Consider the following 13,556-nt stretch of genomic DNA (forward strand, 5'->3'; position numbering starts at 1 on the left):
TTCAGATTCTATTTGTTCACAGCTGACATCAGAACAGGATTTGAGTTCAATCCAAACAAAAGTACGAACATCTGCCTCTCAGACAGAAAAAAGTGCTTTTAGGATGATGCAGATAACCAGTATTTAATAAAACAGTGTTACATCATAATATATAGTAACATATTAGTGTTCAGGTTGCTTCCATCAGGTCGCAGATACAGTATTCCTAATGTAGGACCAATAGGATGAGGAATTCTTTAGTTCCAGTTCCATTATTCTGCTGAACAATTCTTTGTAATATTGGTGCTATGTTTTTAATGGATTATTTATTGTATTTATTGTTGGTTTGTTGTCCGTGTGAAACTGCTGGCTGCAGAACAAATTGCTCCTCAGGGATAATAGTTTACCTTGACCTTGATATCTGCATTTTAAATAAATGCCTAAAAATATTGATACAGTACTTTTTAATAGCGATACAGTATTGTCAAATGAAATATCGCAATATATTGCAAAACTGATATTTTCTAAACACCCCCAATGACAACCCCACATGTTCTGTGTTTTTTAGGTGTAAAAAAGTAAAATTACATGAAAATGTTTCCATTACCAAACTATACTTTTACAAAAACATGAATAACCTGAACAAATATGAACAAATGAAAATGTCTGAAGAAAAGTAAATGCAATTGTACAATATTCTGCCTGTTACTAAATGTTTTGTGTGATTGTAATGCACGTGTGTAACTGATAAACTGAGGCAGAATATTGGTAAAATTGCATTTATTTTTCTTAAGGACAATTCAAGTTGTCATGTTATTCAGATTTTTAAGTAAACTTTGTAGATGTAACATAATGTATCATGATATAATTTTACTTTTTTCACTGTTATTTACTGGTTGGGTCCACTGCAGATCAAACTGGGCTGAATGTGGAACTGAAATGAAATGAGTTTGACAGACCTGATCTATTATTTTCAACATATCTAAGTTTAACTCTTTCAGTGCCATGGGCTGATTAAATCGGCTTTACGAATACAACCTGTAAAGTGCCACGGGCCGATCAGATCGGCTTTGGAGAACACGCCCTATTTGTGTACAAACAAACCATCCACCCCCATCTCTTTCTCACATTTCGATGACGTTCTTTCTGTGTCCCCCTTTTGAGACCAAGCAGACGGGAATTGAGGTCACGCGACCGAATAATATTTTATATCTTTTTAATGTTTCTTATTCTCCGGTGTTTCATCAGAGGGAGCCCTCCATGCCGGGGGGCGGCTGTGGACTCCGGGGGCTGTGGCGCCTTCTCTCACTGGGGTCCGCTCCTTTCTGGTGGGTGGGGGTCCCAGTTGGCCCTCTCCCACTAGTTGGGATGCGGGGCTGTGTTGCTGGTGCCTGGTCGCCGGGGTCGGCGGCTGCCTCCTGGTGCGGATGGCTCCCTGAGACAGCGCCTCCTAAACTGATGTTTTACTTTTACTTGTACATTTTTGTTCTGGTCTACCCGTGCTCAGTCAGTCTTCTTAAGTATGTGTGAGCTTGTGGGTTTGCATGTATATGTGTGTGTGTGTGTGTATGTGTGTGTGCGGGTGTGTGTGTGCATGTGTGTGTGTGTGTGTGTGTGTGTGTTGCGGGTGAGTGGGTGGGTGTGGGTGGGGGGCGGTACTGATTTTTAAACTGATATGTAAAGCACTTTGTGCTACAGTTTTTAATGTATGAAAAGTGCTATATAAATAAAGATATCATTATTATTAATTATTATTATTATTATTATAAATTATGCAAATTACGATCAATAATGGAATCGGCTGCGTCCCGGGTGCGTTTTGAATCTAATCAGCAATCGGTCGGATGTTACCGAGCGGTTTCCTGCAGGATTCTTCAATATTATAAAAACGACGCGAAATACTGAAAAACAGCCAAATTCTGTGGCACTTTTAAGGCTTATTAGCCCCTTAACTGTCTGGCACCGAAAGAGTTAAGAAGTGTTCTTTGTTGATTACCTCCGCCAAGGAGGTTATGTTTTTGCCAGGGTTTGTTTGTCTGTCTGTCTGTCTGTTTGTCTGTCCGTCCGTTAGTGTGCAACATAACTCAAAAAGTTATGGACAGATTTGGATGAAATTTTCAGGGTTTGTTGAAATGGATAAGGAAAGAAATGATTAAATTTTGGTGGTGATCGGGGGTGGGGGGGCCCACGGGGGGGGGGGGGGGGGGGGGGGGGGGGGGGCACTGATCAGCCTTGGCGGAGGTCTGCGCTCTCCGAGTGCTTCTAGTTATGAGTTATTGATCACATTTAAAGTCTAACCTATGACCTTTAACCTGAGTTCTCCTTTCTTAGTTTCTAATATGTCAAATCTATCAAACAAGAGCAGATGTTTTTTGTAGCAAGTGCTATATAATTAGATTTGAATGATTAGCATTAGTAGGGGCTTTACTATAGGCTAGTTTAGCAATGGATGTAAGAAAATTAAGAAGTTTTCCAGGATGGGCTAGAGCGGGGGAATGATTAAACTGATGCACAGAATGCAATGGAAACCAGGAAACATGAGTTAAAAGTAAAATGTCCTTTTGTTTAGAAAAACAACTGTTTATAAGTTCCTAATGTGGGTGCACCTTAAAGAGTTTCAATCTGATAGACTCTTTTTTCTGTTCTTTCCATATGAAATAACTTTTCACACAGGTTTATGACCAGTTCCAATTCAGTAAAGGAAAAAAACAAGTCAGAAGTCCAAAAATCCAGGAAAAGTAGTCCGTTGTAGTCAAGAGTCCAAAATTAAATAAGAGAATTAGGCTGGGCAGTGTGTGTGTGTGTGTGTGTGTGGGCCTACTATGCTGGTGGATCAGTTCAGTTCAGCAGATCCGAGTGTAAGCGGTGGTGTCAGACTCTGCGTTGTGTTCTTTTTTTTAAGGACGAGACCCGCGCGTACAACTTTGGAGGCAGTCTCCGTTTATTGATTTTCGTTCCTGACAGAAGTGACATAAAACACAAAAACCTCTGGTCAGCGACCCCTGTAAAACAAGTTCCTACACAAACCAAATGATATAGAAATGTGTTTCAGCACATTATAAGCACCTCATACAGCTTAAACTAGCCATTTCATATAAAAAATTAAATTAGCAGAGGCTAAACCAAAATTTTCATGAACTGCATGGCTGCTTACATCTCCCAGAGTTCTGAAACAAAAGGTAAAGGCGCCAAAACTCTGATTATAGCGTGCAGTGTCACACTGTAAATTGCTTGTTGGGGAACAGACTCAAATTAAAAGTTTCACATACTGACTCGGGAGACCCATAATATCAGGTATTAACCAAAGAAATGAAAATAAATGAACAGATTTTCTGTAATTATAACAATACACAATTTCCTCTCCATGCCCACATGACTGCGAAAGAACTGACCCTGTTCCACAAGTTCAGGTCAGCAGATCCAAGTTCTTCTTTTTCCTCACTCGCCATCTGGGTTTCCAATCACTGGGAAAAACCTGTCCTGAATAACACAAGGCCGACTTTAATTATCTTCATTCTTTGTTAAGGTTAATCAAACCAAACACATTCAATTAAAATCACAACTAAATCACAAATCTACAGCTGTATCAAGTTTTGACATCAAATTCATTATCCACAGTAATCAAAAGTGCATAATTTTACTGTAAATATACAAAACTTAATTAATATTCTTAATGTATGGTCACCTTTGTCCATAGTGAACATTAAACAGGTTTTATCGATTACGGATAGTACTTCCGGTTTAGCGGATAGACTTTTGCATTAGCATTCTAATGCTAGCAAGCCATTAAGCTAGCGCTAACGCCAAGCGCTAATTAGCGTCCACTGACCAGCAACCGCTAATAGCGACACGGCACAGTTAAATACACCAAGTACATGCATTTTACAGACATATAATACACACATTAGACAACATATAGCAGCGGCAACCAGAGCAGGCACTGAAATAAAAGAGACAATAGCAACAAGCTAACGGCTAACAGCAATACAACTCACCAATTCAGGGGTTCAGTTCACTTCTCCTTTCTTTTCTCTTTCTTTCGTCCTCATTAGACCTGTATAACGGTAACGCAAAACACATCTATACATTGAAGGGTCCAAGAATATAAATGTAGCTCAGATAAGTGGTTAAACAGGTGTGTATTTACCAGCTCTATGACTCCAAGTTTACCGTCCACACCACAGCTCACTCTACCGTCTCCTCTTATTTAAAAACATTTGCTATAAAAGACATTATATAAGTGCTTGATTATAATCATGTATAGAAAAAAAGGACAGAAGAAAAAGAGGACAGGAAAGATAGGAAAAAGAGAAAGAAGTATGCCAACTTAGACTAGGGGTGTCAAAGTTCAGAGTTCAGATGAATATATGAAGGGAAGGACAGATTTCAACACTTTTGATTGCCGTTCGCTTTTCAGAGTATTTACTTGAGAGAATGTACTGTTTGAAATTATTATAAAATGCAGTAAAGCAGGGCTTTTTTGCTGAGTATTTACAACAATGAATGTGAAATTTTGACATTAAAGTTAAAAGATTTATCAGGTATAGAGATTCACTTTTGAGCAAGCTACCAAACAATCCATTCCTCCAAAAAAACAGAAAATGTCTTTTAATGTTATTATGAATAAAATCACAAAGTTTTTGCCAAAAAGTTTTAACAGTAGGGCCTCTACCGTCTCCTCTCTCTTACTTCCTTTTCCTATTGTTCTACTTCCTGTTTATGCCTCAGCCCTTCTCTGATTGGAGCTCTAATCTCGCGATACCGTGACCATTTCCGGCTACGCAGGTAGTGCAGGCACGCACAAAAAATAAAACAGATAAATAAACACAATCACATTGACAATACTTCCAGTCGCATTTTGGAAATTATATAATGAATTATTTCAAAATTGGTAAGGAGACCTGGGTTCCATTTTGACACCTGTATTCATGAAAACGGTTCTTTAACAGAGTTTAACCCTCACATTATCCTTAAATATTACTAACACATATTATTACCCTAGGGTCAATCTGACCTCAGGGATATTTGCCCCCAGAAAATGATTTACATCAAACTGTTCACCGAGTTTTTGTGCCAGGCACTTGGTTTATTCATTTAATACACAAATAACCCCATGATAATGAATCCAGAATGAAACCAGAGTTGACCTGTCCTCTAGATGTAAGTCTATACTGGCCTCCTCCTTTTGGCAGGAGTTCACCAGTCCAGTTGGTTCCACATGCCCACACCACCACAAGGATCAAAGTTCTACTTGTTCTAGTTCTAGTTGGTTCTAGTTTTTCTGAGTGCCCCCCCGTTATGGATCAACTCCCTGCTTTGTTTCACTGTTTTCATGAATGTAGACAACCAGACAGTCGATAAGGCTAATGATGTTCATTTTGTCTTCTGTTATGTAAATGTACTATTTTCTTTTGTTCAGACAAGGTATGGTTTTTAGATGTTAGACTGGAGCCACAGTCGAAACTGTCCAACAGGTAACATCTAAAAACTATACCTTAACTGACCAAAAGAAAAGAGTATATTTATTTGGGACAGTCGATAGCTTAGAAAAAGAGCTGAAGTTCCAAGTTGCCATTATTTGTCTGTCTGTATCTGTCTGTCTGTCGGTCTGTCTGTCGGTCTGTCTGTCTGTCTGTCTGTCTGTATCTGTCTGTCTGTCGGTCTGTCTGTCTGTCCGTGTCTGTATCTGTCTGTCTGTCTGTCTGTCTGTCGGTCTGTCTGTCTGTCCGTGTCTGTATCTGTCTGTCTGTCTGTCTGTCCGTGTCTGTATCTGTCTGTCTGTCGGTCTGTGATCTTGGGAATCTCTTCACATGTCTGATCCATATCTTTTCCTCTCAGTGTGAGTTCCAGCTGTGGGTCACCAGAATGTTCTTCAGTGGTTTGTTTGTTACAGTCCACTGACAGATAAACACATGGCAGCTGTACGTGACTTCAGCCATGGAACAGATCGACAGATTACTCTGACTAATACACACATGACAGCATGAACTACACATGGTCACATGTTTAGCAAAACAGCAAGTCAGCAAACCCATGTTAGAATCAGGACTAACCTGAAACCACTCGTTAGGGGATACTTTTATTTATATTTGTATCTACACTTTATTCTTGCATTGTTCTCTCTCACTTCCCTCTGCACATTGCTCTGTAAATATATTACATGTACATGTAGGATAGTGTACTATGTGTGTGTTATTAGGTTTATGTAAAATGTCAGCCCATCTAAAGTGTTCTCAACATCTGCATGTTATCAGAAATCCTCTAAACCAGGGCTCACCAACCCTGGTCCTGCAGGTCTACTGTCCAACCCTGGTCCTGCAGGTCTACTGTCCAACCCTGGTCCTGCAGGTCTACTGTCCAACCCTGGTCCTGCAGATCTACTGTCCAACCCTGGTCCTGTAGGTCTACTGTCCAACCCTGGTCCTGCAGGTCTACTGTCCAACCCTGGTCCTGTAGATCTACTGTCCAACCCTGGTCCTGCAGATCTACTGTCCAACCCTGGTCCTGCAGATCTACTGTCCAACCCTGGTCCTGTAGGTCTACTGTCCAACCCTGGTCCTGTAGATCTACTGTCCAACCCTGGTCCTGCAGGTCTACTGTCCAACCCTGGTCCTGCAGATCTACTGTCCAACCCTGGTCCTGTAGGTCTACTGTCCAACCCTGGTCCTGCAGGTCTACTGTCCAACCCTGGTCCTGCAGGTCTACTGTCCAACCCTGGTCCTGCAGATCTACTGTCCAACCCTGGTCCTGCAGGTCTACTGTCCAACCCTGGTCCTGCAGGTCTACTGTCCAACCCTGGTCCTGGTGAGCCCTGGTTTAAACCAAACAGTTCTATTCCATTACACTTAGAACCCACACTGTGCTGGAAAAGCCTTTGTACAGTAGAGAAGGTCTGGGTGGTAGTCTGATTCACCTCAACTGTTAAATGTGTCGAAACAGCAGCACCTGAAAGCACTGCAGGGCTGTGTTCAGGTCAACTATCAGGCTCATTTCAGAGGTTTCCTTCAGTTATTACAGACCTTTCATTTGAAGCAGAAACATGTTTTTCAGTAGAAGGTGGGCTGCAGTTTGTGCCAGCGTCTGTTGGAATAAAAATAAAAAGTTGAACCCTTCCATCTTTCTTTGTAAGCCTTTAAAAGCACCGCTGGTAATTGGACAAATGACACTTGAAGGTAATTAGAAAGACGAGAACAAACAGGCCGAGTGCCCACAGTGACATTTAAGAGCAAATTAAATCCAGACACTGAGTGAACATAGAAGAGTGAGAGGAAGGAAACAGCCTGTGAGCGTCAGCTGCTGCACTTTCCATCCTCAACTGGAAACTTTATGACAAACTGAAGAAATGAAACACAGTCACACTGTCACCAAGTTTCCATCCAGCTGTGGTGAGGGGACGCTGAAACTGAGACAAACACAGCAAGACCAAGGATGGAAGAGGGTGGGATTTTCATTCTAGTTTAGTTTTATTTAGTTTGGACTTTTTTTCCCCTCTAATTCAGTTTGTTTTAATTCGTTTTTAGAGCAGGTTTGATAGTTTGTATTAGTTTTAAATTTTTTCTAAATGCTTAGTTTTAGTTTAGTTGTAGTTTTAGTTGTAGTCTAGTTGTAGTTTTAGTTGTAGTCTAGTTGTAGTTTTAGTTGTAGTCTAGTTGTAGTTTTAGTTGTAGTCTAGTTGTAGTTTTAGTTGTAGTTTAGTTGTAGTTTTAGTTGTAGTTTAGTTGTAGTTCAGTTGTAGTTCAGTTGTAGTTCAGTTGTAGTTCAGTTGTAGTTCAGTGGTCTCTTTTCTCTTCTTCTCTGTGCTCCTATTCAAATCAATCCCAGACAGGACTCTGCTGCTTTAGTCTCCATGTTTCCAGGTAGAGTGGGGACCAGAAGACGACTGGAAACCACAAGTGAACACAAGTGACGGAGCAAAAAGTGTCGTATGGAGACAGCACAGAAAACTGAGAGAGACAAAGAAATCCATTTAACATCAATCTGACATTGACAAAGACCAAAACCAAGGGAATTTGATCCATAATTTTTATCCGTTTTAGTTAGTTTAGTAAACACACAATACAGTTTCAGTTAGATATGTTTTTTTTCTTTTAATTATAGTTTTTATTTATTTCAGTTAATGAAAATGTTTTTTTCAATTCTAGTTTTTTTCATTTCGTTAGTTTCTGTTAATGATAATAATCTTGATCACAGCACTTTTTTCCTACAAAACACTATTAGTTAGTTAGTCATACTGTATGCATTTTAAAACATCAGAAGAAGAAAGAAAAAGTACAATTTGACTGAAAAAGAAGCAAAACTTATTAATGCCCACGGTGGGCATTAATAAGTTTTGCTTCTTTTTCAGTCAAATTGTAAAGTAGGTGGGCAGCCCACCTACTTTACAGCTTAAGCTACACAATACATGGTGTCAAGTAAAAAGAAAACATATTCATACATACACTACCGGTCAAAAGTTTTAGAACACCCCAGTTTGTTCCAGTTGTGTCTGTAAATTCCATCAGTTCCAGTCCAGTGAACAGCTGTAAATGGTCCAAAGGTCAGAGTGAACGGACAGAGAAAAAAAAAGAAAAAGGTAAGGTTAAACAAAACTGAAAAATAATGTACATTTCAGAATTATACAAAAAGGAGAACAAGAAATGGGTGAACAACTGAAAGCAGTTCTGCAGCAATGGAGGCTGATCAAGTCTGGAAAGTTGGTGGTTCAATTCCTGCAGGTGTCCCAACGTTTGTGAATTCCTTCAACCCCCTGTGTCTGCAGAACAGGAGTGTGGAACACACTGTGGTACCAGACCCATGGAGCAGGACTGGAACGGGACTGGACTGAAGAAAGGAGTGTGTTACTAGAAAAATGGAAAAGAGGAAAAGGAATGAACCATAGAAGTAGTGATGGGTCTGGCAACACCGATGTGTCGGCGCATGTGTCGAGCTCATAGAGCCAAACCCCGTGTCGGTGCGCGTAAGCTTAGTTTGAGTATTTATTACTCAAAGAATGAGACAATGGTTTCTTCAGAACAAAGGTAAACGCAAAAATCTTCTCAGACGTGGAATCAAATAATCTAACAAAAGGTTCCTCACAAGTGTGGAATCAAAAAATGAACAAAAAGATCTTCTCAAACGAGGTATTCAAAAATTAAAACAAAACAGTCTTCACAAACGTGGTATCAAAAAATCTAACACAAAAATCTTCTCAAACGAGGAATCAAAGTACAACAAAAATTCTTCATGAAATGTGGAATCAAAAAACTTACTAGTGATGGGTCCGGCAACACCGATGCGTCGGCGCAGGTGTCGAGCTCATAGAGTAAAACCTCGTGTCGGTGCGTGTATCGTTTAAAAAAGTCACGTGACCGATACAGGAAGTGTTTGAACTGACACTGAGGCGCCAAACTGTGTTTATAAGGAAGCACATCTGTCAACAGGATGCATCTGCCAAAAGAATCTGTGATCTTTGCGGTTCATCGTCAAATTCCTCCAGAATTCTGGAGCAGCCTCAAACCAAAAGAAAGGTTTGAGCCGTGTGGGAGCATCTGGATCTGATATCAGAAAACAAAGTATGTGTTTGAATGTCCCTGTTGTTTCATCCTGTTCCTCTCAGAGTTTCCACTGGATCTATCTGAATTCAAATTCATTTTAAAGTGACTCTTCGTTTACTCTTCCTATTCTTTTCTGCAGGTTAAATGTGGCATTTGTTGAACAGAACTTTCCTGTTTAAACTAAAGCACCTCCTCAGTGCAGAGGCGTTCTAGGACCAGGCATGAGAATGAAGTCCAGATCCACCAGGACTAACTCAGATATGCAGCCATTCTACTACTGACTCACAGTTACTTTATTGATGATTAATTCCTATTAATTTATTCTTTACTTCATTTTTAACCATCAAGCTCAAAACGTTGGAAAAACTTATTTTTTTTATATAAAAATCTGTAAAAAAAAAAAAAAAAAAAATCCCAGTCCACAAGCATCCTCATTCACAACACGTTCACTTAGATTTTCATGTTATGATCCATGTTCACTTTATTTATTGACTGTATCTAAAAATATCAAAGACATTTTAAATTTAAATGAAGATATGAAATAATACAATATAAAATACAATGACTTAATTCTATTATTGTATATACTAGGTCATCAAATCAGTGTCAGTTGAGTCTGTACACTGGGTTTCCTGTTGGGATTTTGAAGGTCCAGCAGGTGTCAGTGTTCAGTATCAATACAGTTTGGACGTGTGTCCAAAGGCTTCATGACGCCTCATCTACCCATCACTACATAGAAGAGAGACAGAGCATCAGAAGAGGGAAAAATGGAGGTGTGTCCTCCAGACAAATGTCCAAGAAAGTCCAGGTGTCAGGAAGTCCAGTTTCCTTCAGCATCCAAAGGCACTGAAACTGGACTGGAAATGCAGACAGAAGAGGTCTGGAAGAAGCACAGACACAACAGAAGAAGAAGAAGAGTTTAGGACAGAAAACAGCTGGAGTGAGAGGAGACTGACAGGACAACAGCTGAAAGAAGAGAGAAGAGAGAGGAGGAGGAAGAGAGGAGGTCATAGAGGAGGAGGAGAGGAGACTGACAGGACAACAGCTGAAAGAAGAGAGAAGAGAGAGGAGGAGGAAGAGAGGAGGTCATAGAGGAGGAGGAGAGGAGACTGACAGGACAACAGCTGAAAGAAGAGAGAAGAGAGAGGAGGAGGAAGAGAGGAGGTCATAGAGGAGGAGGAGAGGAGACTGACAGGACAACAGCTGAAAGAAGAGAGAAGAGAGAGGAGGAGGACGAGAGGAGGGCATAGAGGAGGAGGAGAGGAGACTGACAGGACAACAGCTGAAAGAAGAGAGAGGAGAGAGGAGGAGGAAGAGAGGAGGTCATAGAGGAGGAGGAGAGGAGACTGACAGGACAACAGCTGAAAGAAGAGAGAAGGAGAGGAGGAGGAAGAGAGGAGGTATAGAGGAGGAGGAGAGGAGACTGACAGGACAACAGCTGAAAGAAGAGAGAAGATGAGAGGAGGAGGAAAGAGAGGAGGTCATAGAGGAGGAGGTAGAGGAGACTGACAGGACAACAGCTGAAAGAAGAGAGAAGAGAGAGGAGGAGGAAGAGAGGGAGGTCATAGAGGAGGAGGAGAGGAGACTGACAGGACAACAGCTGAGAGAAGAGAGAAGAGAGAGGAGGAGGACGAGAGGAGGTCATAGAGGAGGAGGAGAGGAGAATGACAGGACAACAGCTGAAAGAAGAGAGAAGGAGAGGAGGAGGAAGAGAGGAGGTCATAGAGGAGGAGGAGAGGAGACTGACAGGACAACAGCTGAAAGAAGAGAGAAGAGAGAGGAGGAGGAAGAGAGGAGGTCATAGAGGAGGAGGTGAGGAGACTGACAGGACAACAGCTGAAAGAAGAGAGAAGAGAGAGGAGGAGGAAGAGAGGAGGTCATAGAGGAGGAGGAGAGGAGACTGACAGGACAACAGCTGAGAGAAGAGAGAGGAGGAGGAAGAGAGGAGGTCATAGAGGAGGAGGAGAGGAGACTGACAGGATAACAGCTGAAAGAAGAGAGAAGAGAGAGGAGGAGGAAGAGAGAGGAGGTCATAGAGGAGGAGGAGAGGAGACTGACAGGACAACAGCTGAAAGAAGAGAGAAGAGAGAGGCGGAGGAAGAGAGGAGGTCATAGAGGAGGAGGAGAGAGACTGACAGGACAACAGCTGAAAGAAGAGAGAAGAGAGAGGCGGAGGAAGAGAGGAGGTCATAGAGAGGAGGAGAGGAGACTGACAGGATAACAGCTGAAAGAAGAGAGAAGAGAGAGGAGGAGGAAGAGAGGAGGTCATAGAGGAGGAGGAGAGGAGACTGACAGGACAACAGCTGAAAGAAGAGAGAAGAGAGAGGAGGAGGAAGAGAGGAGGTCATAGAGGAGGAGGAGAGGAGACTGACAGGATAACAGCTGAAAGAAGAGAGAAGAGAGAGGAGGAGGAAGAGAGGAGGTCATAGAGGAGGAGGAGAGGAGACTGACAGGACAACAGCTGAAAGAAGAGAGAAGAGAGAGGCGGAGGAAGAGAGGAAGAGTTTACACTGAACAGACTGAACAGTTGCAGGTTTGATCAGTCCATAAGCCCTTCTTCCAGTCTTCAGTAGTCTTCAGTAGTCTTCTTCCAGTCTTCAGTAGTCTTCAGTAGTCTTCTTCCAGTCTTCAGTAGTCTCCTTCCAGTCTTCAGTAGTCTTCAGTAGTCTTCTTCCAGTCTTCAGTAGTCTTCTACCAGTCTTCAGTAGTCTCAGTAGTCTTCTACCAGTCTTCAGTAGTCTTCAGTAGTCTTCTTTCCAGTCTTCTTCCAGTCTTCAGTAGTCTTCTTCCAGTCTTCAGTAGTCTTCTTCCAGTCTCAGTAGTCTTCTACCAGTCTTCAGTAGTCATGGTGCTGTTTCATGGTCCCAGCCAAGCCTCTTTTTCTGATTCTGAAGTCTCAGCTTTAGCTGCAACTGGAACCATCATTCTGTTTCTGAAGCCACTCTAGTGTCAAGTCCTGGATCCACAAAATGGTGGACTCAAATGCACGACTCACTGAGAACTGAAGATTTAAACCAAAGTATTTTAATATTGAAAAGTGATTGAACAAAAAGCGCTCCCAGGGAGGATGTATAAAACTACTCAAAAGAATCTCCATGATAAACAAAAGCCTGACAGAAAAACTGAAACCAAACTAGCAAACATGAAAAAACCTGGTTTGGACATTTGACATGAACACGCTGACAGAATACGACGAACTGGCACCAGACAAAGAGAGACAGGACTGTTTGTACATGAGGTAGGGGAACACAGGTGACACTAGGGATGGGAACTGAGACACCGATTCTTTTTGAGAACTGGTTCCCAGTAGCTTGATTCCTTGGAATCGTTTGCCTGCCTGCTTATCAATTCCTCCTTCTTTGCACATGCGTGATGACGTCTATCGCGTATGCTTCATAGTTTGGGTCAGAAGGAAGACAACATGGTGTTGAGGCAGAAGAAACGGTCTAAAAAGGACCACACCAGGTCTAAACAGACCCACACCAGGTCCAAACCGACCACACCAGGTCCAAACAGACCACAGCAGGTCTAAACAGACACACCAGGTCCAAACAGACCACAGCAGGTCCGAACAGACCACAACAGGTCGAACGGACCACCACCAGGTCTAAACAGGACCACAGCAGGTCAAACAGACACACCAGGTCCAAACAGACCACAACACTAAACAGACCACCAGGTCTAAACAGACCACACCAGGTCTAAACAGACCACAATAGGTCTAAACAGACCACAGCAGGTCTAAACAGACCACACCAGGTCCAAACAGACACAGGTCCGAACAGACCACAGCAGGTCTAAACAGACCACAGCAGGTCTAAAGACCACACCAGGTCCAACACAGACCACGCAGGTCGAACAGACCCAACAGGTCCGAACAGACCACACCAGGTCCAACAGACCACCAGGTCCAAACAGACCACCACCAGGTCCAGTTGAACTCTGTCAAAGCTTCCATTTCTTCTACAGGTGGAATCCCTCCAGTCTGTTCAAACATTTGTCCACATGTGATTCATTTACAGGAATGTCACATTTGATTCTCTA

Source organism: Sphaeramia orbicularis, chromosome 18 (genome assembly GCF_902148855.1).
Source record: "Sphaeramia orbicularis chromosome 18, fSphaOr1.1, whole genome shotgun sequence".
Classification (NCBI taxonomy): domain Eukaryota; kingdom Metazoa; phylum Chordata; class Actinopteri; order Kurtiformes; family Apogonidae; genus Sphaeramia; species Sphaeramia orbicularis.